This window comes from Eschrichtius robustus, chromosome 3, assembly GCF_028021215.1.
Source record: "Eschrichtius robustus isolate mEscRob2 chromosome 3, mEscRob2.pri, whole genome shotgun sequence".
Lineage (NCBI taxonomy): Eukaryota > Metazoa > Chordata > Mammalia > Artiodactyla > Eschrichtiidae > Eschrichtius > Eschrichtius robustus.
This window is the reverse complement of record NC_090826.1, coordinates 111,830,571-111,856,957: the sequence shown is the minus strand read 5'-3', so window position 1 is coordinate 111,856,957 and position 26,387 is coordinate 111,830,571. Positions and strand designations below refer to the sequence as shown.

The 26,387-nt window shown below is 49.4% G+C and overlaps 1 pseudogene; it reads left to right on the top strand.

Annotated features, from left to right (window-relative positions):
- Window positions 1-12,565: 12,565 nt before the first annotated feature.
- Window positions 12,566-26,103, top strand: LOC137760658 (uncharacterized; annotated as a pseudogene).
- Window positions 26,104-26,387: the final 284 nt, after the last annotated feature.

Genomic DNA, 26,387 nt, shown 5'->3' with positions numbered 1-26,387 from the left:
TCTCTAACTCTCAGAAATGTATTACCATATTTCTTCAGCTATTCCCCCCCCCACCTTTTTTTTTCCCCTCTCTTTGGGGAATCCTATTATCCTGATCTCACACTTTTATTCTCTATGTCATTTAGCTCCTTTTGAAATATTCTCTCTTTAATCTTTTCTTCTGCCCTCTGGGAGATTTTCTCAGTCTGATCTCCCAGTTCACTCATTTGTTCTCCAGCTGTATCCATCCTTTATTTTTTCCACTTGTTGTGTTCTTAATGTCAACAAATATATTTTTTATATTCGATATGTCTACTTGGTTCTTTTTTTATGACCTCTTGTTCTTATTTCTATCAGTTGTTCTTTATCTTTTTGAGGATATTTATTATCTTATTTTAATTTCTTGGTTCATCAATTTCAACAATTCTCCTTCAAATGGTTTAGCTTGCTCTTTTTTGTATGTCATTATAATAGCTATACACCTCAGGTTCTGATTATTTTGGCTTGTAAGTACATGTTTCCTGGGCTGGGGTGGGGTTTGTTCTCAGTTACTGTGTCTGGCGATGGGTATTGGGGCCCTCAGTGTGGACAGCCAAAGACACCAGAGAACTAGGGTCACTATTCTCTTTGCTGTCACTCTACTAGGCAACATTCTGGGAAGGGCTATGCCTTCAAACTTTAATTTAAAACACAGCTCTGGGAAGAGGCAGTCTCTTTAGGTCGTAATCCTCCAGCTCTGGGGATTTGCAGGAGGGAGCTTGGCTGCCCCAGGTCAGCCCACACCTATGTTCATCCGCTTCTTATCCCAACAGGGCTTTTATGCTGCCCTGTTTGTAGTCAGCTGTCAGGGTTCTTGTCTTTCCATGGAGACAATCATATCATCTTGTTATTTTTTCCTAATCCTTAGACCTTAAGAAAAATAGCCATACTCTTCAGTTTAACGTTGAGTGAAGTGATAATAGTGGGAATCCTTTCCTTGTTCTTGACTTTAATAAGAATGATTTAGGGACTTCCCTGGTGGTGCAGTGGTTAAGAATCTGCCTGCTAATGTAGGGGACATGGGTTCGAGCCCTGGTCCGGGAAGATCCCACATGTCACGGAGTGACTAAGCCCGTGGGCCACAACTACTAAGCCTGCTCTCTAGAGCCCGTGTGCCACAACTACTGAAGCCTGCGTGCCTAGAGCCCACGCTCAGCAAAAAGAGAAGCCACCGCAATGAGAAGCCCGCGCACCACAACGAAGAGTTGCCCCCGCTCGCCGCAACTAGAGAAAGCCTGCGTGCAGCAACGAAGACCCAATGCAGCCAAAAATAAATAAATAAATGAATTTATATTAAAAAAATGAATAATTTAAATCATTTACTATTGAGAATGAAATTGAACTAGGTTTTTGATAGATGCCCTTTGTTGGTCAAGATATTTCTTTCCATTCCTAGATTACTAAGAGTTTCATTATGCATGGGTATTGAATTTATTCTGGCATCTATTGAGATAATCATCTAATTTTAATTTTTAATCTGTTAATGGGGTGACTTACATTAATACATCTTCTATTGTTAAAACCATCTCTGCATTCATGACGTTGACCCAACTTAGTCATGATGCATTTTTCTTAAGTATAATGATGGATTCCATTTGCTAATAGTTTACTGAGGATTTTGTATCTGTAAGCATAATTGAGATTGGTTTCTAATTTTCCTTTCTCATATGGTACATTTCTGGTGTTAACATGTAGGGTGATTTACTTAGTACACAGATTTGGCTGTGTGTAACAAATACCAAAAATAGCAGAGGCAAGGAGGAAGAAGTTGACTGCTTTGTCATGTACTATCTGGAGGTTTGTGGTCTAGGGCTAGTTTGGTGGCTCTGCTCAGCTCTCCCTGGTTTGTATGGTCCAAATGGCTCATCTGTATTCTAAACAGCAGTGAAAGGAGAGCCTGTTCTCTGCCATTAAGGGCATGAATCAGAAGTTGCATCTATCGCTGTTACTGGCCAGAGTTGGAATCAAACTCAGATTTGGCTCAAAAGTCAATGTTTGAGAGACAAGGGTTGGTGGAAAAAGACAGATGCTTTATACAGGAAGCTGGCAACCTGGGAAGATGGTGGACTAGTGCCCCCAAAACCATCTCCAAGTTGCCAGTTAGAGGGAAAAGGATCTTATAGGAAAAAACTGGGAAGTTTCAGGGGTGTGCAGGCAGGGGGCTATGTGCCGAACAGTAACAGTCAACTCTGACAATCATCTCAAAACTGGTCATGCAGTGATCTGGTCAGCAACATCTTGATTGTTTTAAGAGCAGTCAATCTACAACTCCAGGGTTGATTTGTTCCCATTTCCTTGAGGCCTGTTTCTGGAATTAGGCAAGCCATAGATTTAGTACTGCTCAAGATGGAGCAGCTTATATCATGGCTATAGTCTGTTTACCATGTAGTTAGCTTTTTCCCTCTGGTGGTGGTTTTAGTATCTGCAAAACAACTCAGGAATGTGCATCAGACTCTGTTCTCTATGTCCTTCAGGGAGGAGTGAGCGATTCTGTGACTGCCATATGGCTGACCTGTTTAAATTGTTACCAGGTCTCCTGGCCAAACTGCTATCTCTTGTTACTATATGTTCCCATTCTTTCAATCCTTGACTCTTGAGCTGGCTTTTTGTGACTCATGGGAGGCCTCGGAGACCGAAGCTTTTCTACAAATAAGAGACAGGAGGAAGACGTGGAGGGTGTGGGGGGTGGTCTGTCCGGGGAAGGCTCCATAATGATCTGCTCAGTAACATCACTTCTGTTTTCTTCTCTAGGGCAGAGCTTAGTCATGTGGCTACTCCTAGATGCAAGGAAGGCTGGGGAGTGTGGCCTTTATTTGAACTTAAAAGTACGGGTTCTTTTGCTATGAGAGACAAGAGAATAGGTAATGGGGCAACCAGCAGTCTTTACCGCAAAGTTTATTTCATAACTGCCACATAAAATAAGCTGGGCACTCTTTCCTCTTTTTCTGTTTTCTAGAAATGTAAGTTTGTATAACATTTTTTTTTCTTGGCTATTTGATAAACTTGCCTGCAAAAATCATTTGGATCTGTTTTATTTTTAATTTTTATCGTTATTGTATGGATTTATACTACAGATCAATTTCTTTAATAGTTATAGGTCTTCAGATTTTCTCTCTTAGTCAATTTTGGTGATATGTATATATATATATATATATATATATATATATATATATATATATATATATATATATAAAATATATATATATTTTTTCCCCTGCAAAGCTGCCTATTTTATGTAATTTTTCAAATTTCACTCTCAGTTTTTTTTTTTAAGATTGATTGATTGATTAGCTGTGTTGGGTCTTCGTTGCTGCACGTGAGCTTTCTCTAGTTGTGGTGAGCAGGGACTACTCTTCCTTGTGGTGTGAGGGCTTTTCATCGTGGTGGCTTCTCTTGTTGCGGAGCACGGGCTCTAGCCGCATGGGCTTCAGTAGTTGCAGCACGCAGGCGCAGTAGTTGTGGCGCATGGGCTTAGTTGCTCCGCAGCATGTGGGATCTTCCCGGACCAGGGATTGAACCCATGTCCCCTACACTAGCAGGCGGATTCTTAACCACTGTGCCACCAGGGAAGTCCTCACTCTCAGTTTTATCTGGGGGAATCCTGGTTAATCTGTTTTAAGAGTTTGGGCCTTCAAAGTCATTTTGTTTTTATCAAGTACCTCAGGCCATTACCAGTTTAGCACAACTTTTTATGCTAATTTCTTATTTTGAGATTTTTCTGAACCATGCCACTATACAAGTTCCCTTGTAATCTCATTCTGCTGGTGAGAGATTTTTCTTTCAGGCCATTCTTTCATTAAGGGAGCAGTCCTTTGAGGGTCTTTGCTTCATGTAGGGGGCTTCCCATTTCCCAGCTACTTGCAGATTTAGACTCATTTCTTTTCCATTGGTCCCTAAAAACTGAAGCCCTTTGTTTCCTGAGACTAGAAACCACCCCTTCCCAAGGACAGCTGCAGCATTAACTCATGCTTACTACTTGGTTTTTAGTTCTTCCTTTGCTTTGGGTCCCCGGGGATTTCCTTTACTTTCTTTTGAGCTTAGCTGTGAATTAGAAAAAGTATGACTATTACATTTTAATCAGATGGAAATGGAAGTCTAATTCTTTTTTCTTTCTATTTTTTTAAAATTGAAGTATAGTTAATTTACAACGTTGTGCTAGTTTCAAGTGTACAGCAAAGTGATTCAGTTATACATACACACACACATATATTCTTTTTCAGATTCTTTTCCATTATAGGTTATTATAAGATATTGAGTATAGGTCCTTGTTTACCTATTTATTATATAGTAGTGTGTGTATGTTTATTTGAGATTATTCTTGTTTCCTAATGTAAGATTATATTGCTATAAACTTCCCTCTTAGAACTGGTTTTGCTGCGTCCCATAGGTTTTGGATCGTTGTGTTTTCATTTGCCTTTAGGCATTTTTTGATTTCCTCTTTGATTTCTTCAGTGATCCATTGGTTGTTTGGTAACATATTGTTTAGCCTCCATGTATTTGTGTTTTTTACAGTTTTTTTTTTCCCTGCAATTGATTTCTAATCTCATAGCTTTGTGCTTGGAAAAGATGCTTGATATCATTTCAATTTTCATAAATATACTGAGGCTTGATTTGTGGCCCAAGATGTGATCTATCTTAGAGAATGTTCCATGTGCACTTGAGAAGAAAGTGTATTCTGCTGCTTTCGGATGGGATGTCCTATAAGCAGTGTGTGTATGTTAATCCCAAAGTCTTAGTTTATCCCCACCCCCCCATCCCCTTTGGTAGCCGTAAGTTTGTTTTCTATGTCTGTGAGTCTATTTCTGTTTTGTAAATAAGTTCATTTATATCATTTTTTTAGATTCCACATATAAGTGATATCATATATTTGTCTGACTTCACTTAGTTTGATAATCTCTAGGTCCATCCATGTTGCTGCAAATAACATTATTTCATTCTTTTTTATGGCCGAGTAATAATCCATTAAAAAAAATATATATACCATAATTCTTTCTTTTTTAACACAATGACTTCATCAGAATATGTCTTGGTTTTTGGTAGTTCTGGATCGTTTTTTTCCTTGGAAAATGCTGTGTGCATTAGATTTGAGCAGTCAAGTATTTGTTTTAGATTAATTTATTCTATTTGTTTTGTTCTCTTCTTCAGGAATACCAATTATATATTGGTTGGATTTTTCTGTTTTCCACGTTTCTCTTTCTTACCATAATGATATTTTCATTGTTGTGCTTTTCCATTTCTTTTTTATGATTTTCTTAAACCTATCATTATGTTCCTGATTTTGTTTTCCACTGTGTTTATTCTATTTAAAAATATGGTCTTCATCTATAAATGATATAATTTTTTCCTTTTATTTCTTTTCTGAAGTCTTCTAATTTTCCCTTTTCTTTCTTTTGCTGTATAATCTTTTCTTAGAATCTTTGTATCTTTTAAAAAAAGTTGTTTTTAAAAAAGAGGTCATGTTGCATGAAATTTTCTTAAACATTGTCTTCTCTGATTATTGTTTACTTTGAATGGAGCTAGCTATTGCCTGAAGGATGGTGTGCTGTAGAGTGGGGTGGGAGTGTAGTGGGCTGGGATGGTACCTGGTGGTGTGTGGAGGCACATATCTCCTTTCAATTTTTGGCATTTGTGAGGTAGGGTTGCATCACAGTCAAACTTGGTGGCGTACGGTCTGACATTCTCTGCCTCCTTTCCTGCTTTACCCCAGTTCATTCTGGTGGCATTCTAGACTAGGAGGCCATGTCACAAGGCAATAGGAATGTCATACCAGCATGGTATCTTCTTAAGCTATCCCTTCCCTGTTGTCCTGAGGTGTCAAACTAGGTCTCCGCAGGAAGATCTCTCCTCAGCGAGACCTCTTTTCAGCTTGCTCTCAGCCTCAAATACCATTGCTTCAATCAAAGGGACATTGGCTATCCTTTGAAGGGGGTGTTTTCAAACCCAGGGCTTTGAGCAGCATGTTTCTGCTTTCATGTAGGGCCCTTGCTCAGATCCACACATAACTGTATTTGGCAGGTGCCCTTCATGATTTGTGGTTTGGAGTTATACCAGTTTCATTAAGCTTGGTCTTTCCCTCCTCTACATTTTGTTTTGTTTGATTATACTTAGGGAAATTCCAAAATGGAGAAACAAAAAAATATCTCTACTCTGCCATTTTTCTTTTTTTTTATCATATATTTTATTTTATATTATTATTATTATTATTTGGCTGTGCTGCACTACATGAGGGATCTTACTTCCCCAACCAGGGATTGAACCTGTGCCCCCTGCAGTGGAAGTGTGGAGTCTTAACCATCGGACCACCAAGGAAGTCCCTACTCTGCCATTTTTCATTGAAAGTACCCCAGAGTCATGTTTAAAACCTAAATTAGGTTATGCCATTCTATTACTTAAAATCCTTCCACGGTTTCCTATTGTACTTAGAATAAAACCCAAACTCCTTACATTGGCCTACAAGGCTCTGCATGACTTGACCCCTCCTGACCTCTGCAATTCCATCTTATGCCATTCTCTCCCTCGCCATTCATGCCCCGCCCACACTGGTCTTCTTTTGCTTCTTTCACACCCCAAACTCCCTCCCATCTCTGGTCCAGTGCCTGGAATGCTCATCCTCTATGCCCTGTGTGGGGAACTCCTCATCCCTCAGGTCTCAGATGAAAGGTCTCCTCCTTAGCAGGCCGCTTCCTGACCACCCTACCCAGGTGATGATCCTCTATCATTGCACACACTGGTTTTCATTCATAGCTCTTACTACAACTTATAATTTACATTTATTTCCTGTCTTCCTCACTTGATTACATGCCCCACCAGGGCAAGGGATGTGTCAGTTTTTTTCCACCAATGTATCCCCAGGGCCTAGTGCAGTGTCACTACGTAATTAACCTTTGTTGTGTGCATGAATAAATAATGAATCAGAGAGCTGTACCCTTGAGAGCCACACTGGAGTTTGTTTATTTATTTATTTTTAAAACTTTTAATTTTATATAGGAGTATAGCCAATTAACAAGGTTGTGATAGTTTCAGGTGCACAGCAAAGCGACTCACCCATACATGTGCATGTATCCATCTTCCCCAAACTCCCCTCCCATCCAGGCTGCCACATAACGTTAAGCAGAGTTCCCTGTGCTACACAGTAGGTCCTTGTTGGTTATCCATTTTAAATATAGCAGTGTGTACATGTCAGTCCCAAACTCCCCAACTGTCCCTTCCCTCCACCCTGCCCCCCTGGTAACCATAACGTCCGTTCTCTAAGTCTGTGAGTCTGTTTCTGTTTTGTAGATAAGTTCATTTGTATCATTTCTTTTTAGATTACGCATACACACTGAAGAGTTTAAATGATGTGATGGTCAATGGAGAGACCCAGAAGGTTTTTGAGCAAGTAGGGGATAGAATGGATAGCTAGATAGCTATGATCAGAATGGATGAAGGGAGAGAGTGGGGTCCCAGAAGAGATCGGTCAGGAAGTTGCTCTCCCAGGACAGCTGCGGTGAGCCTCTAGCTACAGGCACAGAGAGGAAGGGTCGGCCAGGTGAGGTTCCAAGGAAAACCCAGCAGCCCTTGGTGTGTGTTCAGTGAGGACCTGAGCTGGAGAGGCTGCTTGGCTGGATCTGGGGTTCTACAGAATAAGGCAGGATGATGCCCATGTTGGGGCTTGGATGACCAGGGGAGCAGTGAGAGCCTGGGACTGGGAGGGTGGAGCTGCCTGAATGCAGATTCACACCCTTTCATTTTAGGAGTTGTCTAAACTGGGAGGGTGATGATGTTGTGAGAAAGAGGGAGAGAGAGAAAAGAGACAGAGGGAAGCAAGCAAGAGAGAAAAGGGTCTAATGTCAGCCCTACCAGCAGGGGTAGGGAGAAGAGGGACCAGGGAAGTGACCAGAAAAGGAACTTTGGACGGAGGAGAGGCAGGCAGTCTGGGTGATTGAGGAGTAGTGCTCTGCAGCCAGGCCAACCTGAGTTCCAGTCCTGGCTCTACACTTAATCCCCTTAGCTTCTGTTTCCTGATGTCTTAATCACAGACATTCCCCACATTATAGGGTGGTTGGGAGGATTAAATTAGGTAATGTATGTGTAGTACTTGAAACAATGTCTACACAGAGTAAATACTCAGTACACTTGAGTTTCTTCCCCTCTACCTGACTGCTGCCCTCTCTCCATCTTAGAATCAGATGTTTATCTAGCCAGAAGCTGGGCAGGTTCAGAAAGTCTTTCTTTATTACTTCACTTAGGGATGATCTTGTTCTGAGAGACTAATTCTTGTGCATTCTTACGACTGTGTGGTTAAACACAAACATTCTAGAAATGAGCTCAATTTCTTCCCAGAAGGAAAGTTTCTGTGAGAATCCAAATACAAACCAGAGGCTGGTTGGTGAATAAAGAGCCAGGATAACTGGAGGTGGATGATCTTAACATCCTGAGTAAGCTGGGATGGTTGATGTGTGTATCTACCCCCATGTAGGGAGTCAATTTCCTTATCCATGAGATGGGGTATGGGGAGGCATTGAACTAGGTCAGCCGAGGTTGTCACCGAACTCTGCTATATTTGAAGTGGGTCCTAGATGTTTTGCCAATTATACTGGGGAAAACAAGATCATTTCCAAACTAGGAGAATGAATGAAGCAAATGAGCAGATTTTCCTCAATTTTAAGATTTTCTTTATTAGTTTGTATTAAACTGTTAACATCTGATACTAGCAGATGACAAAATGAGGGCTCAAAAAACTTATAAATGTTGACAGGGAAACTGGGAGTAGAGTATCATCCTTGTGTTTCAGTGGATGTGAGAGTTTTGATCATGGTTTTATGTTGCTGACATGTCAGATGACCCCATCTCGGCAATGATGTTGATTCTAACTGTATGTCGTGGTTTCTTCTTCTGTTGTATCTAATAACATTCACTGAGTGCTCACTAGGTACTTTACATGCGTTATCTCATTTGATCTGTGAGGTGGGTGATAGTATCCTCATGTTACAGGAGAGGAAACTGATTCCTAGAGGGAGGTTAAGTTATGTTTGTAAGGTCACATGGCTAGTGTAGTGACTGCGGTAGTTTGCTTCCTTCTTTTGGAAAGAGATCGTTGACTGTAGGCTGGGTACCTGACCACGCTGGCCATTTATAAAACCCTGACTCCCTGGAAACAGGGATCGGTCCACAGCTGAGTACATGAACCAGGCAGGGCCAATCAGGGCTCTTCCTGAGATATACGGACACCGGGTCTACAAAGCTGGAATAGTCTGTGGCCATGTTCCTTGTTATACAGAAAGACCCTGCTATAGTAAGAGTGAAGCCAACATGCAAAGAGAGACAAACAGTGATGAGAGAAGGCTGGACGGATGGATGGGTGGTGTTGAGTTCCCTGTTCTAGCCCCCAAGGCTGTGGTTCATTGATCCTGTGAATTATCACAGTGATTCTTACCAGTTATGTGACAGAATACATCCCCTTTTATCTTCAGTGAGCTTGCCTTGAACTCCTGTCTCTTACAGCTGAAAGATCTTGATCAATAGAGCTAGAATACGGTGGAGTCAAGATTCAAACTCAGAATCTAACGTCTTAACTTCTCTGCTACAACGATTTCCTAGTATTATACATTGATCTCTTAGAACGTCTCTATTTTTTTAAAAAATCAATCAATCAATTAATTAATTTTTGGCTGCATTGGGTCTTCATTGCTGCGCTGACTTTCTCTAGTTGTGGTGAGTGGGGGCTATTCTTTGTTGTGGTGTGCGGGCTTCTCATTGCGGTGGCTTCTCTTGTTGCGGCGGAGCACAGGCTCTAGGCACCTGGGCTTCAGAAGTTGTGGCTCGTGGGCTCTAGAGCGCAGGCTCAGTAGCTGTGGCGCACGGGCTTAGTTGCTCCGCGGCATGTGGGATCTTCCTAGACCTGGGCTCGAACCCGTGTCCCCTGCATTGACAGGCGGATTCTTAACCACTGTGCCATCAGGGAAGCCCCTCTTGAGGATTCTTGATGATTGGACGTTATAGGGGAGGTTTACCATTGTGACCACCTGTGTTTAAGTCATGCCTCATTCATTGTGTGAGCTTGGGAAAACTTCCCTGAGCCTCAATTTTCTCCTTTGTAAAGTGGGGTAAGACTGTACCAATTTCCTGGGATTGTTGTGTAAATTAAATGGGATGATATACGGACAGTTACCCTGCACACAGTAGGTGCCCCATAATGTCAGTCCGCACCCCTCCAGCAAAGGGAATGACAAATGCATTACACACAGCAGATCCAGAATGACCCACACCCAGTGTGATAACGCAGGTTCTCTCATGCTGAGCAGGCTGTCAGGGGATAGTAGATAAATTATTTCATTCAGTTTGTTAAGAGAAAATATCTCAAAGCAGATTTGCGGGGGCGTGGGGGGGAGAAGTAGAATAAAAGGGATCCTTGTAGTGAAAAAGTTTAAGCTCAGAGGTTGGTGCAACTCCCCCAAAGTCGCACAGTAAGTCAGGAGAAAGCCAGGGCTTAAACCTGGGGCCCCAACGGCAAGACTATTTCTCTTCCTGCCAAGCTGCCCCCGGGACAGTGGGCGGGTTGGCAGAGCTTGACAGTGTTCAGCACCTCACTTCTGCCACCTAGTTCCCTCCTGCCCGCTCCCTGTGGCTTTTAAACAGTTTACAGAAGTCCACCTGGCCTGGAAAAACTTCATACATCAGGCAGGTGTGAGAGGTGTGGGTGTGGGAAGGCTCGCTGGAGATGAATCAGCACTGCCTTCTCCTGCCTGAGTCAGGAGCAGGGCAGGGCAAGAACTGGCAGACCCCGACAGGAGGGAGGGAAAGGAGAGCCCAGAGACTAGCCTGCAATGACATGTTGCAACCACCAGGAGGCATAAACAAGACAGGCAAAGCCCAGGAGCCACTGGTGGGAAACCTCTGGCACCTGGAGCTGGGGCGAAGGGATGGACGGAAAGCAGACACCCAGCTTCCCAGTCTGGGCATGGGCACAGTCACTGCCAGGACGTGCCCACTGCCTGCCTGTGTCCTGGCTTCTCTGCCTTCATGGAGAAGTGGAGAATGTAGAGCGGGATTGGACTCTAGGGGTCGGTCTATCCAACCCTCCTGTTCTGCCAGGAGGGGGAGGGAATTGCTCTAGATCACACAGCAAGTTAGTGGCAAATTATGTGATTTTCATCAGTCTCAGGAATATGGCCCCTTGATTGGCACTGACCTGGCCTCAGTACCTATTTAAGGACAGGTGTCCAGGTAGTGCCCCTAGCAATCAGTGGCACTCTTGCCCTCTCTCTCTCTCATCTTTCTGGTCTTCTTCTCTTTTCCCTCACAGTCCCTTTGTTTCTGTGACTTTATTTTTCTCAGACCTTTTCTCCCAGTTTCCGTCTGTCTGCCTCCCATCTCCATCCCTGCCCGCTGGGGAGTTTGCTCTGCTCCTTCCCTCACTGGGTCCCGGGAGCGTGATGTTTCCTGCAGTCACTTCTCAGGGACTCATAGCTCTCTGAAGCTCCGTTTTCCAACCCAGTGTCTCAGTTCCACTCCTGGGATCCAGAGAAGTTATGATTTGGTAGCATAATCAGTGATGTGATTTGGGGAGGTGGGAAGGCCCCCTGGCTCCTAAATACTGCCCCCAGCACGCCACCCCCCATTCGGTAACCATAAACTCCCAGTTAGCACCTGGTGTGGGCAAGACCCTTTGCTCCTGCAGTCCCTGCCCTGTGAGCTCACCATGTGGGAGTGAGGGCGAGAGAAGACAAGTACACGAGTGATTCAATGGAGAGCAGAATGCTCTGAGCACACAGGACAAAAGGAGTGCTTGGTATGGGACAGAGCAGGTAGAGACAGAATCTGGTTGGCCCTGGGGCGGGCTCCGTGAGGTCGGGGGCATTAAACCGACCTTTGAAGGATAGGTGGGATTTCAGCAGGAAGGGATGTGGTGAGTGGGCACATTCTGAACAGAAGGATGAACTTGAACAGAGTCTTGGCCCCCCCCAGGTGCACGTAGCCGCATGTGCTCAGGCACAGTGAGCAGGCAGTTAGGGGATAGGCAGGGGAGGTTGGAATGCAGGTGGGGGGCCAAAGCCTGAAGCACTTCACTGCCAGCAAGAGCCATGGGGACACCACTGCAGTTTCTGAGCAGAAGTGGCGTCTGCTGAAGTCCTCAGTTAAAATGGAAGAAGTGCTGTAAAAAGCAATGCATTGCACCCCAGTGGTCTTTAACCTCAGGGTGAACGACTTTTATTCCAGGCTCGGCCTGAAGTAGGTTTTGATGGGGAAGAGCAGTAGCACGAGGGGTCCAAGTGCCTTGGGGAGGAGGGACACTGGGTGGTTTGCAAAGGCGTAGGAGAGGATGCTGGGGGCCCTAAGGCCTGACTTCATCTACGCCGCTCAGGTTGCCTCCACATCCCACGGTGGCCCGCAGGAGGACAGCAGCCTGGCTTGATGTCTGATCCTCTGTGGGTACTCAGTCTGAGCTTCTCTGTGGTATCATGAGCCAAAGCTCCCCGGGTGGGCCTGATGAGGGGTGTCTGTGCCAGTGCTCTCTCCTCCCAAGCTGGGTTGGGATTTCCGCCTACTGCCCTGGGACTGCGGCTGCCCTGGCCCTGGGATAGGAGGGCGGTGCCGCTGAGTCACTGCCTGGGCATCTGGGCCTGGAACCACGGGTGAGTCACCTAGGACTAGGGGTGTTGGGGGAGGGGAAAGAAGCTGGTGGACATCTGGAGGGGGGAGGGGAGCTGGGCCCACAGGAAGTGCGGTGCCGGGACGGGATTGGGGCAGTAGAGGAGGGGGGCCTGGGAAGGGGCAGCGTGAAGCCTGTTCTTCTCTGAAAGCCCCTTCCCTGGGCTGGGTCCTGAAAGGCCTCAATGTTTGCCTTTCTCTGGGGAGGGGCCTGGAGGAGTGGGGTGAGGGAGGCTGTGGCCTCACCCAGGCCTGGCCACCGGGCTTGGGGAGCTGTCTGGCCCCTCGTCACCTGCCCACCTCCCAACCTGAAGGAGGCCCGAGTTTTCTCCTCTCCCTTCAGCCCTCCCGGGGCTTCCTTACACACCACAGACCGCTGCTCACCCCAGCTGACTATAACAGAGCCATCTCTACCTCTCACTGCCTTCCTGCCTCCTGCCAGACCCCCTCCTACCCAAAGGGGCCTTTCTGGGTATGTTTAAACATACTCACTTTCCTTGTTACATTATTGAAAGGTATTCTGGTTCCGGCTATTAAAAGTAACTTTGGGGACTTCCCTGGTGGTCCAGTGGCTAAGACTCCGCGCTCCTAATGCAGGGGGCCCACGACCGATCCCTGGTCAGGGAACTAGATCCCGCATGCCACAGCTAAGACCCAGTGCAGCCAAATAAATAAATAAATAAATAAATAAATAAATAAATATTAAACCAAAAAAGTGACTTTGTCTCCCTCGTTCCCTGAGGTGACCCCTGCCCTCTTCTTCCTGATGACCCCCCAGTTGCCTTCTGGCTTCTCCAGCACACATACACAGGCCTGTGCAGTCCCAGCGGGCACCTGCAGCCACTGACACACCAGTGAGCTGTGGCTCGCAGGCGTGTGTCATGAGAACAAAGCCTGGCCTGAGTCACCAGGCCCTGCAAACAGGGGCTGTCTCCCCTGCCCTGGGCCCAGGCTACCCCTTCCCCATGACACCTCCCACTCCCCTCTGTGGCCTGGGTGGGCCTGGGGGAGGGGGCTGCCCTTGGCTGGCCTAGAGCTCTCCCCGAGCTGAGCTGGGCAGTTGGCAGTGCAGCTGGCAGTCTCTGGGACGGATGGGGCTGGGAGTGGCAGGAGGCCAGGCTTTGGCAGGATCAGTTTAGGGCAGGTTTGGTTTCCTTAAAATACAATGTTGGGGGCCAGTGGGGCTGGCATATAAATCCCCACTCTGGGCACCTGGTTTTCCTTCCAGGGTGTCTCTCTGCTATCAGGTCTAGTGAGTACCTCTGTCCTGCTGAGGGCTGGGTGGGGCCGACCCCCATGGGTCTCTACCTTTGTCCCTTTGTCTTTTTTTTTAAAATTAATTTTTATTGGAGCATAGTTGATTTACAGTGTTGTGCTACTTTGTGCCGTCTGTCCCTTTGTCTTGATCTCTGTCTCCTTCTGGCTCCCTTGGTGGAAGAGTCCTGGGGCCTCTGTGGGTCTCTGCATCTGGGGGGACCTCCTGTGAAGTCTCAGACTGAGGCCTTTTCCAGGTTCCTCTGTGGTGTTTAGGGGTTACTCTGAGGCTCTCTCTTGGGTCTCGCAGTCCGGCTGTCAGTCTAGAGGCACTTCTTGGGGCTTTAAGCCCAGGAGTATGAAGCGTGCATGGGGTGGGTTGGGGTAGGGTGGGTGCTTTAAGGAGGATCCTGAGTTTGTTTGGATTTTGTTTTTGTTGTTTTGCAAAGTCCTGGATTCCAGCAGGACTGAGGAACAAGAGCCAGGGATCTCGAGCACGCGGGCCCGCCTGGGTTCCTGCCCACTGCTTCTTCCTGTATTCTCCTACCTCCCGAAGGCAGGGCTGACAGGATGGGCCAGGGGCTCTTCTCTCTTCTGGTGCCAGCTCCTCTGGCCTCACCCTGGGACCTGCTTAACCCTCCAGGGGTGGTGTGACCATTCTCAGAGGCAGAGCCTTGGAAAAGATGACCTCCGAGGTCTGTCCTTGGTCTTAGATTCTGCCCTGATCCCAGGGCACTGGCTTTTAGTTTCTTTAATTCCAGTCCCAATAGGACGCTTCCTGGTGGGGGGGGGGGTGTTCGGTTGCCTCCACCCTACCCATGCCCTGTCTGCATAGAGCCAGCACCCCTGCTCAGGGGCCTCCAGCATGAGGGGACACACATTCCCTACCCGGTGAGAGCCCCTGGTCTGAGGGAGGATATGAGCCCGCCCAAGGGAGCTTCCAGTTAGATGGGAGAGCGACACCCTCTGGCAGAGGAAGGAATTGACTCCTCGGGGAACCTCGTACCCCTGGGCCGTAGCCATGGCCACTGCCAGAGCCCAGCGAGCCCCAGTGACTAGCCCATGGAGATACCCATCTCCGCAGCGCTGGCGCAGAGCCCACTGGCCTGTGGAAGGAGCTGCACACAGAGGATCCCAAATGGGACTCTGGCCACCCTGTCATCTCCTTTCCACAGATGCTCAAAGAGGGGAGCCCTGCACTCAGGGGTGGGCCCCAAGTGTGATGGGAGGAGACATGAGGCCCTTCCAAATACAGAGAAAGGTCTAGCATCTGCCCGCAGTGTGAGGTGAAGGTATGGCCCCTGCCCAGGGAGCCTTAGCCCGAGCGGGAGATGCAGTCCTGCTTGCCCATTCAGAGAGGGGCTTGGAGAGGCAGTTTGGGGCAGAAGTGGGTCCTGCAGGCTGGGCTGAGGCGTCTCCATTACTTGCCAGCCCTGCAGCCCCAGATCTAAGATGTCCAGTCCTCTGGAGTAGGCGCTGGCTGTGATGGTCACCACCTTCCACAAGTACTCTGGCCAAGAGGGTGACAAGTTCAAGCTGAGTAAGGGGGAGATGAAGAAACTTCTGCACAAGGAGCTGCCCAGCTTTGTGGGGGTGAGTGGGGCCGGCCTGGGATGGGGAGGGTCCTGGTGTGTGCATGCAGGGGCACAGGCTGAATCTCTTCTCCCTTCCTTGAGGGTGCCTGCTGACGCAGACACCAGGGTGGGATTGAGCCCTCCATGGCCTCAGTGAGAGTGAGGCCCGTGTGTGAATGTGTGTGTGAGTGCTCTGTTGCTGGCTTTCCCCGCAGCTTCCCAGAGAATGGGTGTGCTGTCAGAGCCCAAAGAGGGGAAGAGACCGGCTCAAGATTACACAGCTGTCACGTGTGATCTCTCTCTCTCTCTCTCTCTTTCGTTTTCCATATTTATATGCCAAACTAAGAAGGTGTGTAGGGAGAGAAAAGCCCAGCTAAGACACGCACCCTGAGATATTTTGCAGAGAAATGCCATCAACTCTCAACTTGCCCCTCGCCCTTCCCTTGCCGACTCCTGGGTAATCCCAAAGTCAGGTCTCAGGCTTTGAACGTATGAGGCATGTCCTTGTCTCTTTAAAAAAATTGTTTTGGTCACACTTTTCTAATTTGGTTTCATTTTGTCTGGTATGAAAGAGAGTCCGCCTTTTCTGAATTCACTTTTCTGGTCATGGGGAGTGGTGGTGGCTTCAGAAAGCTTTAGTTTCCTCCTCAGCAAACTGGGGGTAGTGCCCACCTTGCTGGGCTCCTGTGGGGAGTAGAGCTGATCCTGTGCTTAGGGAATGCCTGACGTGCTCCCCACTCCCAGCAGGGGGAGCCGGAGATGCCCACTGATGCACTTCTCTCTGTCCTCACTCACCCGGCCTCCTAGTGGCTCCCAGGGGCTCCCTGCCCACCACATACCTGGCTGCCCGGTGTGGAGGGAGAGCTGGGCTCTGACCCGTGAGAACAGCCTGGTGATAACCCCACTGTCTCTCATTTTCAGAAGAAGGTGGATGAGGAGGGCCTGAAGAGGACGACGGGTGATCTGGATAAGAACAGGGACCAGGAGGTGGACTTCCAGGAGTACGCTCTCTCCCTGGCCCTCGTCACTATCATGTGCAACGACTTCTTCCAGGGCTCCCCAGCCCGGTCCTGATGTAGAGCTCGTGGTTCCTGCCGTGGGTCTCTTGGACCCAGGAGGACTCTCTACCTTTTTTAGTTTTATACTCAGTAAACTTTTTTGCTTGTTGACAATATTTTAATTGCTCAGTGATGCCCTGTCACCTGGCTTGGCTCAGTTAAAGACTCAAAGCTTCTTTTGTTTTGAACTGTCTCTATCCCTTTCAGTCCAAGATGATATAATGCCTTTAAAAATGTTGTGGGCTTCCTGTGTACCAACTTATAATTCACTTAATTAGACAAAAAAACATATTTACAAATTTCTTTGAGACTGGACCTCTGTACCTTAGAGTTAGAGAGCTGTTAGAAAATGCCCTTATGATTCTTAAAGGCCCTCTTGCCTGAAAGAGACACACTGCTAAAATTATTAGAAGCCTTACTGGTGTTTTTTGTTTGTTTTTGTTTTTGGCTGCGTTGGGTCTTCGTTGCTGTGCATGGGCTTTCTCTAGTTGTGGCGAGTGCGGGCTACTCTTCGTTGCGGTGCACGGGCTTCTCTTTGCAGTGGCTTCCCTTGTTGTGGAGCACGGGCTCTAGGCATGCGGGCTTCAGTAATTGCAGCACACGGGCTCAGTAGTTCCGACGCGTGAGCTGTAGGGCGTGCGGGCTCAGTAGTTGTAGCGCACAGGCTTAGTTGCTCCGCGGCATGTGGAGCAATCCAGACCAGGGATTGAATCTGTGTCCCCCTGCACTGGCAAGCAGATTCTTAACCACTGCGCCACCAGGGAAGTCCCTAGAAGCCGTGTTGTTTATCTGAGATCTGAGAATTGCCCTTTAATTTTTTTGAAGTTTCCATGAAAGATCTCATCTTTGACTTTATCTTACCCCTGAGGCCCTTTTTGTTGGCAGGGCCATGGATTTGGTCTTTGCCCTGAGGCCATTTATTACTTTGAGAGCCATTTGCTGCCTGGAAAGAGTGTCCTGGGCCCTCTATATTTCCTCTAAATTCTACTCAGAATTGAAGAGGTCCTTCTTTAGTTCATCTCTTTCTCCTCATATTTTACCATAGGCAGCCAGAAGAAGCCAATTGGCATTTTCAGTATTCTGTCCAAAAATCTCCTTAGCCAATCCATGAGTTCATTATGTAATCTTTCTATTTTCCACGTTACCATGGATAATAGTGTTTCCAGACATTCCACCACTACATAATAGGGGTTGCCTTTTCTTCAGTCTCCAGTAACAATTTCCTCACTGCCCTTCAAATTATTACTAGCAATCTTCTTGAGATCCTTCTAGCTTTCACCCATGGCTTTGTCCCAAAGCCAGTAACACCTGCTTTAGGTTTTTGTAATAGAAGCCTCTTTCTCTTTCAGGTCTTTGATGAAAGATTCATGGAGCCAACTCATGCTGATTTTCTAAGCTTTTCCTACCACTTCCTCTATCACTACACCTAGGTTTCCATTTGTTCTGCATCCCAAGATACATCAGGGGACAATTTGACTAAATATTTTGTCATTTCATAACAAATGTCCTTGACTTTCAGCCTGCACATATTGGGTCCTCATATCTCACTGTCTTCCCTCCTCCACTTGGTCAATTCCACATTTTAGATTCTTTTGTTTGAAGACTCCGCTTTATGAATTTATTAAGTTTTGAGTTGCAGATCACCTGACTAACAGTGGCTTTAATTGTCTTACATAACAAGACATCTGAGACAGGCAGTTCAGGGTTAGTTCAAGGTTGGTTCAGGGGCTCAGAGATGTCATATGACACCGATTTTTTTGCTCTGTAATCTACAGCATGTATGCTTTTTCCCTTATGCATGTTGCTTCATGATCACAAGATGGCTGCTCTACCTCCAGGTCTCACTGTCCATGTTCCAGGCTAAGAGACAGAGGAAGTGTAGGGTGCAGAAAGCTTTCCCTCAAGAGACTTTGCCTTCTTATTATGCAAGAAATACTGTCTCCAAAGATTTCTACTTACGTCTCTTTGGCCTTAACTATGTAATATGGCTAGTCCTAGCTGTGACCAAGTATTTTTAGCTGGGCATGTTGACACTTTGAAAGAAAAGAAGAAGGGTTTTAATAATAAGGAAGTGGGGGATGGATAGCAGACAAGCAATAGACAATATTTTTCTGAATTGTTTTCTTACTTTTCTTACTTCCCTGGGAAGCTCTGATACTTGGGAACTGCTTACAGAGTAGCTCAGAAAAGAGCTCCCCAAAGACAGAAAGGAGTGAGAAGGTTCTGGGACACACTGCTTATTTTCACTGTTCTAACTGCACGTCTGGGGCTGATGAGGCAAGGCTGGGCAGGCCCTAGCGATGAAAAGAGAGAAGCCCACTTTCCTAATATCCTATAGGAAAAGGAGCCGGTGAATATAGGTCAGGAACTCATCATAATGGTAATTAACATTTCCACAGCAGTTCCCAAAGCTTCTTTCATGCTCACTGTCACTTCAGCCTCATGGTAACCCTCAAAAGAGCTATCATTAGGTCCTTTTTACAGATAAGGAAACCGAGAGGAAGCAGCATCTGCCATTCACGGAGCATGCCCTCCAGCCAGGCTCTCTGCTAGGCCTGTTCTAGCATCATCTCATTGAATCCTCATAGCACTTGGATGAGGGATGTGTTATTAGTTTCTGCATTTCACAGAGGAGGAAATAGGGGCTGGGAGAGGTTAATGAGTAGTGTTGGGACTTGACCCAGGTTGTAAGAAAGGACCTCACCCCTATGGGACACGGGGGTGGCAGCCTGGGCCTTCCTCCCCTTCCTCCAAAGCCTTGGAGATGAAGGGGACCTGGCTGGGCAGAGTCTAGACGCTCTTGGTGTCTCAATCCTGAATCCACGGGGAAGTGGGTCCACTTGCTGGTGATTGCACGACTGGAGTCTGTTTGCTCACAGTGGATCCTGGCTTCTGCTGGGGCTCAGTTCCAGGTCCTGGGGCTGTTCTGGCTGGGGGATACTGGCCTCGGCTGGCTGCCTCTGGAACTTTCCCTGGCTGGCTAGGCACCGGATGGGACTAATTTCGTTCTGTATATTTGACAGACTAACAAACACGTGACTTTCTTAGCTGGTCTCAATAATCTTCCCTCATCCTGCCCCTTCCTGCAAATCTCCCTGCTGGGGCAGAGATGAGGAGGGTCCAGAAAATGGTGCTGTTCAAAGGCCCGCTGGCCAGATTCTCTCTCACTTCCTCCTGGAATTGCGGCAGGGAGGAGAGCCTCAGGGATCCATATGTCACCTCCCATAGTGTCCTACTGTCACTTTGCTCTCTGTTCTTTTGGGTCTATCCCTGCAATCTATTGACCCTCCAAGAAAAGAGAGACTGAAGGCAAAGGTGGATCTGGGGCAGGGGAATGACTGAAATAGGGCTCCCCATGCTGCCATCTTTAGGTCACTTGGGCTCCCCTCTAACTCAGTGCTCCCATCATGGAAATGGGCAGTCCGGCATTGACTTGGTCCTCAAAAGACCAAGGAGAGCCTGTAGGTCTAAGCCCCACAGGCTCTCCTTGATCCCAATTCAGATCCTCTCCCCACCCCCATCCCCTAATTCTGTAGCAAAGGCCTCCCTGGCTCCAGCTTCAGTAATCAAATACCCACTCCCACACTCTCCCTACCTTGGGCTCAGATGATGAGAAAGGAGATGAATCAGTGTGATGAGGTTCATTGACCCCCATGGGGCTATGAGATTGGGGTGGTGTCACCCTGTCCCTCGAGCCCAGGTCCTTTTGGCACAAGCACATGAATGTCCAGACGCTCTAGGACACTTCATCTTATTTCTCCCTGAGGTGCAGAACCAGACACTGACTTTCATGGTGCAAGGTGGTTTCCCAGAGGCTTTTGTAAGGTGATGGTGGTGATAGTGGGGGACAGAGGCAGGGAGAGAGGACAAGAGAGAGGGACAGTCCTGCCGGGTCAGAGAGCATCTGCTCCCACCCTCCCTCCCTCATGCTGCTCCCGTGGGGGAGAGACCCTTACCTTCCACTTGGGGCACACTTCTCTGTGGTCAGCTCCACATCTGCAGCGGGGCAGCTCAGGTGAGAGGCCAAGGGTGTTGGGCTCCACTCCCAGGTTGAGAATCAAGTGGACAGTGTGGACAGCAGAGGGTGGGAAAGGAGGAGGACGCTTCCTGTCTGGGCCTCGGAGGGGCGGCTAGTGTCACATGCATTTGGGGGATTCAGGGTAGATGCTGGGGAAGAACCCCCAGCAGGGCAGGAAGATTCCAATCCCTGTAAGAACAACTTGGGAAAGCAAGATAAGAAGGGCTGCAGCTCTGCCCCTAGCCTGTGGGGATGCAGAAGGCTGGACAAAATTACCTGGGGGCGGGGCCAGGGGGGAAGGCCTGGTTCTCTCCCTGCTGCCCCCATCGAGGGAACTTAGCGTGTGGTTGTTGAGTTAGACTCCGAGACCTCTGCCCTGACACCGTCCACCGGACCAGCAGGTGATACAAAGCACTTTCACATCGGAGTCTCAGGGTAGGAACCTTCCAAATCCATTTTGGAGGCAAAAAATTAAGGCCCAAACAAGGTAAAGGACATGCTCGAGGTGGAGGCAAGAGGGTGGTGGATCTTGGAGTGAGGGTCCAGTAAGGGTTCTTCCCACGACGGTCCTCCAGCCCCAAAGCGCCTGCACCCAGACCTCTCCGTCCACCCACCCGCCCCATAGCTGTTGCCTCCCTGGGTGAGCTCCTGCCTTCCCTGCCCCCCGCCTCAGTCGGAGCCTCTCCCAGTGGGCATACAAAGGTGAGGCATCCCAGAGAGGCGTGGCCAGGCTTCGAAACATGAAAGGCTGGGGGATAAGGACTCAGGCTGGGAGCAGGCTGCCCAGCTCTTCCCTGACCATCCATGTAAAGTACCCCAGGCCCCACCACCATTTTTTCCCCTTAGCCCTGCTTTATTGTTCTTCCTAGCATTTATGTCGCTGGTCTATCATACATTTATTTATTTGTTACTGTCTGTTGTGTGCATTAGATGGTCCTCTCCACAGAGCTTGGCTTTTGTCTGTTTTGTTTATGGCTGTACCTCCAATGCTTAGGACAGGTGCCTCTAAATATTCACATGAAAAATGAATGGCTCTCACCCTGCCACAAATTAGTTGTGTGACTTGGGCAAGTTACCTACCTCTCAGTTAACATTTATGCCCTTACCATGTGCCGGCACTATTTATCTATGAGCTTTGTACATAGAAAGTCCTTTAAGCCTCACAGCAGTCCTATGAAGTGATGACCATTATTCTCCTTGGTCATTGGCAGATGAGGAGAATGAGGCCCAGGGAGGTGAGGCGACCTGCTTAAGGGAGGTGGCTGTTGGCAGAGATGGGACGTCACAGGTGGGAACAAGGGCTTGACCTAGAACTGAATTAATTGCTGGACCACTCTGACCCCTGCTTCTGTCCCCTACTCCCCATAATTCCTTGCCTGTAAAACAGGGTTAATCACAGCCCTCCCTTCCCTGCCCTCCCCACTGCTCGCTCCCCTCCCCCACAGGGGCTGAGTCTTCGGGGAACTGATGGCACAGTTGAGGTTCGGGTGCAGGGGGCCTGGGATGAGGCAAAGGTGTCATGAGCTCTCTGGCTGCCCCACAAGTATTAGGGCTTCTTCAGAGGCCTGGGGGTTGACTCCTCTTCCCCTTCCCACACTCTTCTGGGTCTTGGGATCTCTTTCTGTGAAATGGGGAGGGGTCTCTCAGGCCCAGGGATGAGGGAGGGAGGAGTGATATGAAGAGATTTCCATTTCTGGCAACATGGTGGCCTGTGCCAGCTCCGGCTAAAAAAAAACAAAAAGTGCTGGATAGAATAAAAACATCTTTTTCAAAGCGTTGAAGAGCTCACAAGGCTTTAAGGAATGGGATCAGAATTTTAGCGAAAGCAGACTCCAGGAGGTGAGTGGGGCACTGGGGCCCCTCATGCCCTGAGGGCATCGGCCAAACTGAGCCAAAGTGACCTTTGGCTTTGACAGAGTGTGGAGCGAGGAAGGGCTCGCTTGAGGAGGGGAGGCAAGGGGGACACCCCACATAACGCCGGGACCCCAAAGGGCTACACGCTTAAGCCAGAAACCAGAGGAAATCTACCCCCACCCCACGGGAGTGCAAGGAACTTGGCCTTGGTGCTGAATGGAGCCAGGGAGGACAGGAAACAGGCCTTAGGAGCTCAAGCTCCAGGCCACCCTGGTGTGAGTCTGAACTAGGGGAGGAGGAGGGGGCACCAGGAGAACACAGCCTAGACTTCTGGAAGCGCCCCTAGGAGCAGCACACCTTCCTCCCAGGTCTCAAAGACATCCTACTGGTGATCTACCCAGGGAAGCAAGCCGTTCTCAGCCCAAAGCATCCAAGGACCATCGATCTGGAGATCAGGCAGCGAGGGTGTCTCACAGGCTCAGTGCTCTCACCGTAAATGCGGGGGCTTAACCAGGGGCACGCCAAGATCCCCTCTGGCAGAGGGATTCTCTGGGGGTGAGGCGAAAGTGTGTCCCCACTTTGTCTTCTTCTGGGGTGCCTTTTCAGGGTGAAGAGATAGGGGATGGCTGTGATGAATGACCTGTCTTCTCTAACCACCTGGAAGGAGATGGGTAGGAGGCTATGCCCGGATCCCAGCTCTGGAGGAGGGCAGAGGGAAAATGACGAGGTGGTGGTGTCTGCAGCCCCGACGGGGCCTTTGATGGGTGCATGGCAAGGTGGGCCGGTGGGGCCTGTAATAGGGGTTGCCAGGGAAGGAGGCAGGGTAGCCCCTGGGGGCATCCTCAGCTTGACCTACTTGGGCCCCCCATAATTGCTCCCTTCCTTCCTTGGGAGGCTACAAATAGGGATGCCCTGTCTCTAGGCTCCTCCAGCAGAAACGCCAACACCTGTGGTGAGTGCCAGCTGCTTAGGTCCTGCCCTGGGTTGGGTTTCCGGCAGCTCCAGGTCTGTCTCCTGGCCCAGGGTCTGGGCTTGGGGGCAGAGGGATGACCACAGCAGGGACTGATGAGGTGAAGGAAGTCAGATATGATGGGTTCAGGGGGTCCCTTGTGCAGTGAGGAGCTGTTGGGGAACCTGGGTTTAGGGCGTGTGCAGAGCTGAGGTCTGGCGGAGGGGTCGGGGCGTTGGGGTTAAAGTGCTGCTGTGGCCCTCAGTTAGCTCCCCCTTCTCCCACACCTTTTATTCCTGCCAACGGGTTGAGATGGGCCAGGGCTGTGGGGAAGAGAGGATTCCCTCCAGTCTCCAGGCACCGAGCTTCTGACAAAGCAACAGTGGTGGCGCCAGGCGGGCTGGCAGGAACCCAGAAGGGCAGCTCGGCCCCTCTGAGGTTCCCTATTCCCTGCGATCATGGCCCTTTCCTCTCCTGGGAACCCGGAACCCTACTCCAATCCTGGGCTGTCACAAAGTGTTAGACCCCAGGCAGCACTTAACCCCATTCTTCTTCCCCCACAACCCTGACCATCTACAGGGCCTGGCAGAGAGCAAATCATTAGGGAGAGAGCCTTGGCCCAGGCTGCCTCGTGCTGCAGGACTCCTGTCCCCTGGGGGAACCAGAAGTGAGTCACTGGGCTCACATGGAAACAACACATGCCTTCCTGGCTGCCTTAGGATTTTTCCAGGCTGGAGGCATCTCTCAGAAGGGCGGTGGGAGGGGCCCGTGGAATGGGGGTGGGTGAGCAATTCTGGGAAGGGCTTCCCCTCTAACAGAATGGGGTACCCTCTGCAGAGCCTTCTGTCTCAAGAGCCCCAGAGGTCAGGGGGATGGCCTCAGGGAGAGCAGATTACAGTTTGGTACATACCTGAGCTCGCTGTCTCCAGAGACCAACTGGTTCAGGTCCCTGACTAGGCCTGTGAGGTGGAATTAACCCTATTTTACAGATAAGGCACCTGAGACCAGACAGGGTAAATGGCTCGTCTTCCACTGCACAGCTAGTCAGAGGCATAGAGCGTCGCGGAAGATTTTCCTTTGGTTGCAGCTTCCCTGAGTTCAGCGCAGGAGGGATGGTGATGGGGTGGTGGTGAGGCGGTGAAGGTTCTTCTGAGACCTGACTCTCCCTGAGAAGGTCCAGCTCTGCCAAGGGCCTGAGGCCGGGAGCATGGAGCAAGCGTGCTCCCTTGTGCAGGAGCTCTGGGGTCCTGAGGGGGAGGAGGCTTCTAGGACCAGGGGGGCTGTGTCTCAGAGGGTGCTACAGAGCTGAACTGGGTGTCAGATGAGAAAAGGTGGAGAGAATCAGGGAGTCCTCAGGGACCCCCAGTGTGCAGGGTGCAGGTAAAGGGTGGGCACCTCTCCCTGAGGAGTTTGCAGTGATGTTGGGCAAATGAGGCCTCTGTCCAGAAATAGGGAGGCAGTCGGGAAATAAATGAGGAGGGGCTGGTGTAGTCAGGGAGGGCTGCTCAGAAGAGGGGGAGATTGTGGGGTGGGAAGGCTGCAGGGGATTAAGTCAGGTCTGGGTGCATTCCCTGGGACGCACGGAAGGCAGAGTTGAGCAGGGGGTCTGACTCGGCCTCTGCCGTGAGTCACACCCTTGTTCTTCTGTGACAGTGAGGATGGCGCCTCTGGAGCAGGTGGTGGCTGCTATTGCGTGCACCTTCCGGGAATTTCCAGGGCCCTGTGGAGACAAGTAAAGCTCTGCCAGGCACAGCTCAAGGAACTGCTAGAGAAGGAGCTGCCCACCTGGACCCCCGTGAGCACCTGGGGTGAGCCCCCATGGGAAGCACTGCTCGGAATCTGCAAAGAGACACCTGGAGACGAGCTCTGAGCATCGGACAGCAAAGGGGTGGAAGCTAGACTGTGGGGAGGGGATGCTGGGAGGGGGACGAGCACAGCAGGAATCTCAGTTTCCTCATCTGTAAAGTGGGAGGATGATCATCTCAAGGGCTGCCTGGCCCAGCTGTCGGGAGGACTGAGTGAGAGCTCTGTGAAGAACCCCTGACACAGGGTTGGCACTCAGTAGCAAGTAGTAGGTGCTCCATAAATGATCTGGGAAAGAGGATTTGGGAGGGGGATTGACACCGGTGAATGATCAGAACAGGGAGGCTGAGGCTGGCCCCCAGAGGGGTGTGGGTTGGGATGGCTGGGACACCCCCAGGAGGGGAGGGAGGGAAGCGGGCTGTGAGCACCAGGCTGTTCTGCCCTCCTCACCCTGCCATCCCCGCCCTGCACAGACAGAGCTTCGGGAGCGTGACCACAATAAGTTCATGAGTGTCCTGGACGCCATCAAGGATTGCGAGGTGGACTTTGTGGAGTGCACGTGCCTGCTTGCCTGCCTCTGCACCTACTGCCATGAGTACTTCAAGGACTGCGCCCTGGACCCCCACTGCTCCCAGTGATGGGCAGGGCTGCCATCGGAGGGTAGGGGTCTGGGTCTGCTCCGGACCTGCTCCATCTCTGCCCTGAGGTCATCCTGGGCATGTCAGCTCTCCCCCCTCCCCCCTCCCTTGTCCCCTCCATCTAGAATCTCCCAGGTTTGCCCCTGGTATGTTAACCCCTTTTACCCATGAGTCCAGGAGACATGAGGGGACCTTCCCCGGGATCACAGCTAGTGACCTGTAGGACAGCCAGCCGCTGCCTCCCCACTGTGGCCCATGATGGACAAAGGCCGTCAAGGCCCAGCAGAGTGTGTGCGGGAAGGAGACCACGGTGGGAAAGGGCCTATTTTGCTCCTAATAAAGAACTGGCATCACTTGGCTCGGTTTGGTTCTTCTGAGAGGACAGCTGGGGCCTGGGAACAGAGTCCCACTGAGGCTTCACTCCCCTCTGGCCTTTTCCACTGGAGGACAGGAGGCTGAGGGCAGTTTCAGACCTCGTGGAAATGAAATGGTCTTAACGTCCTGCAGGAGGCAGGGGGATCAACACGGGGACAATGTCCATGGGAGGCTGGTGTGTGTGGGGGTCTCTCTCTCTCTCTGGGGGGGTCTCTG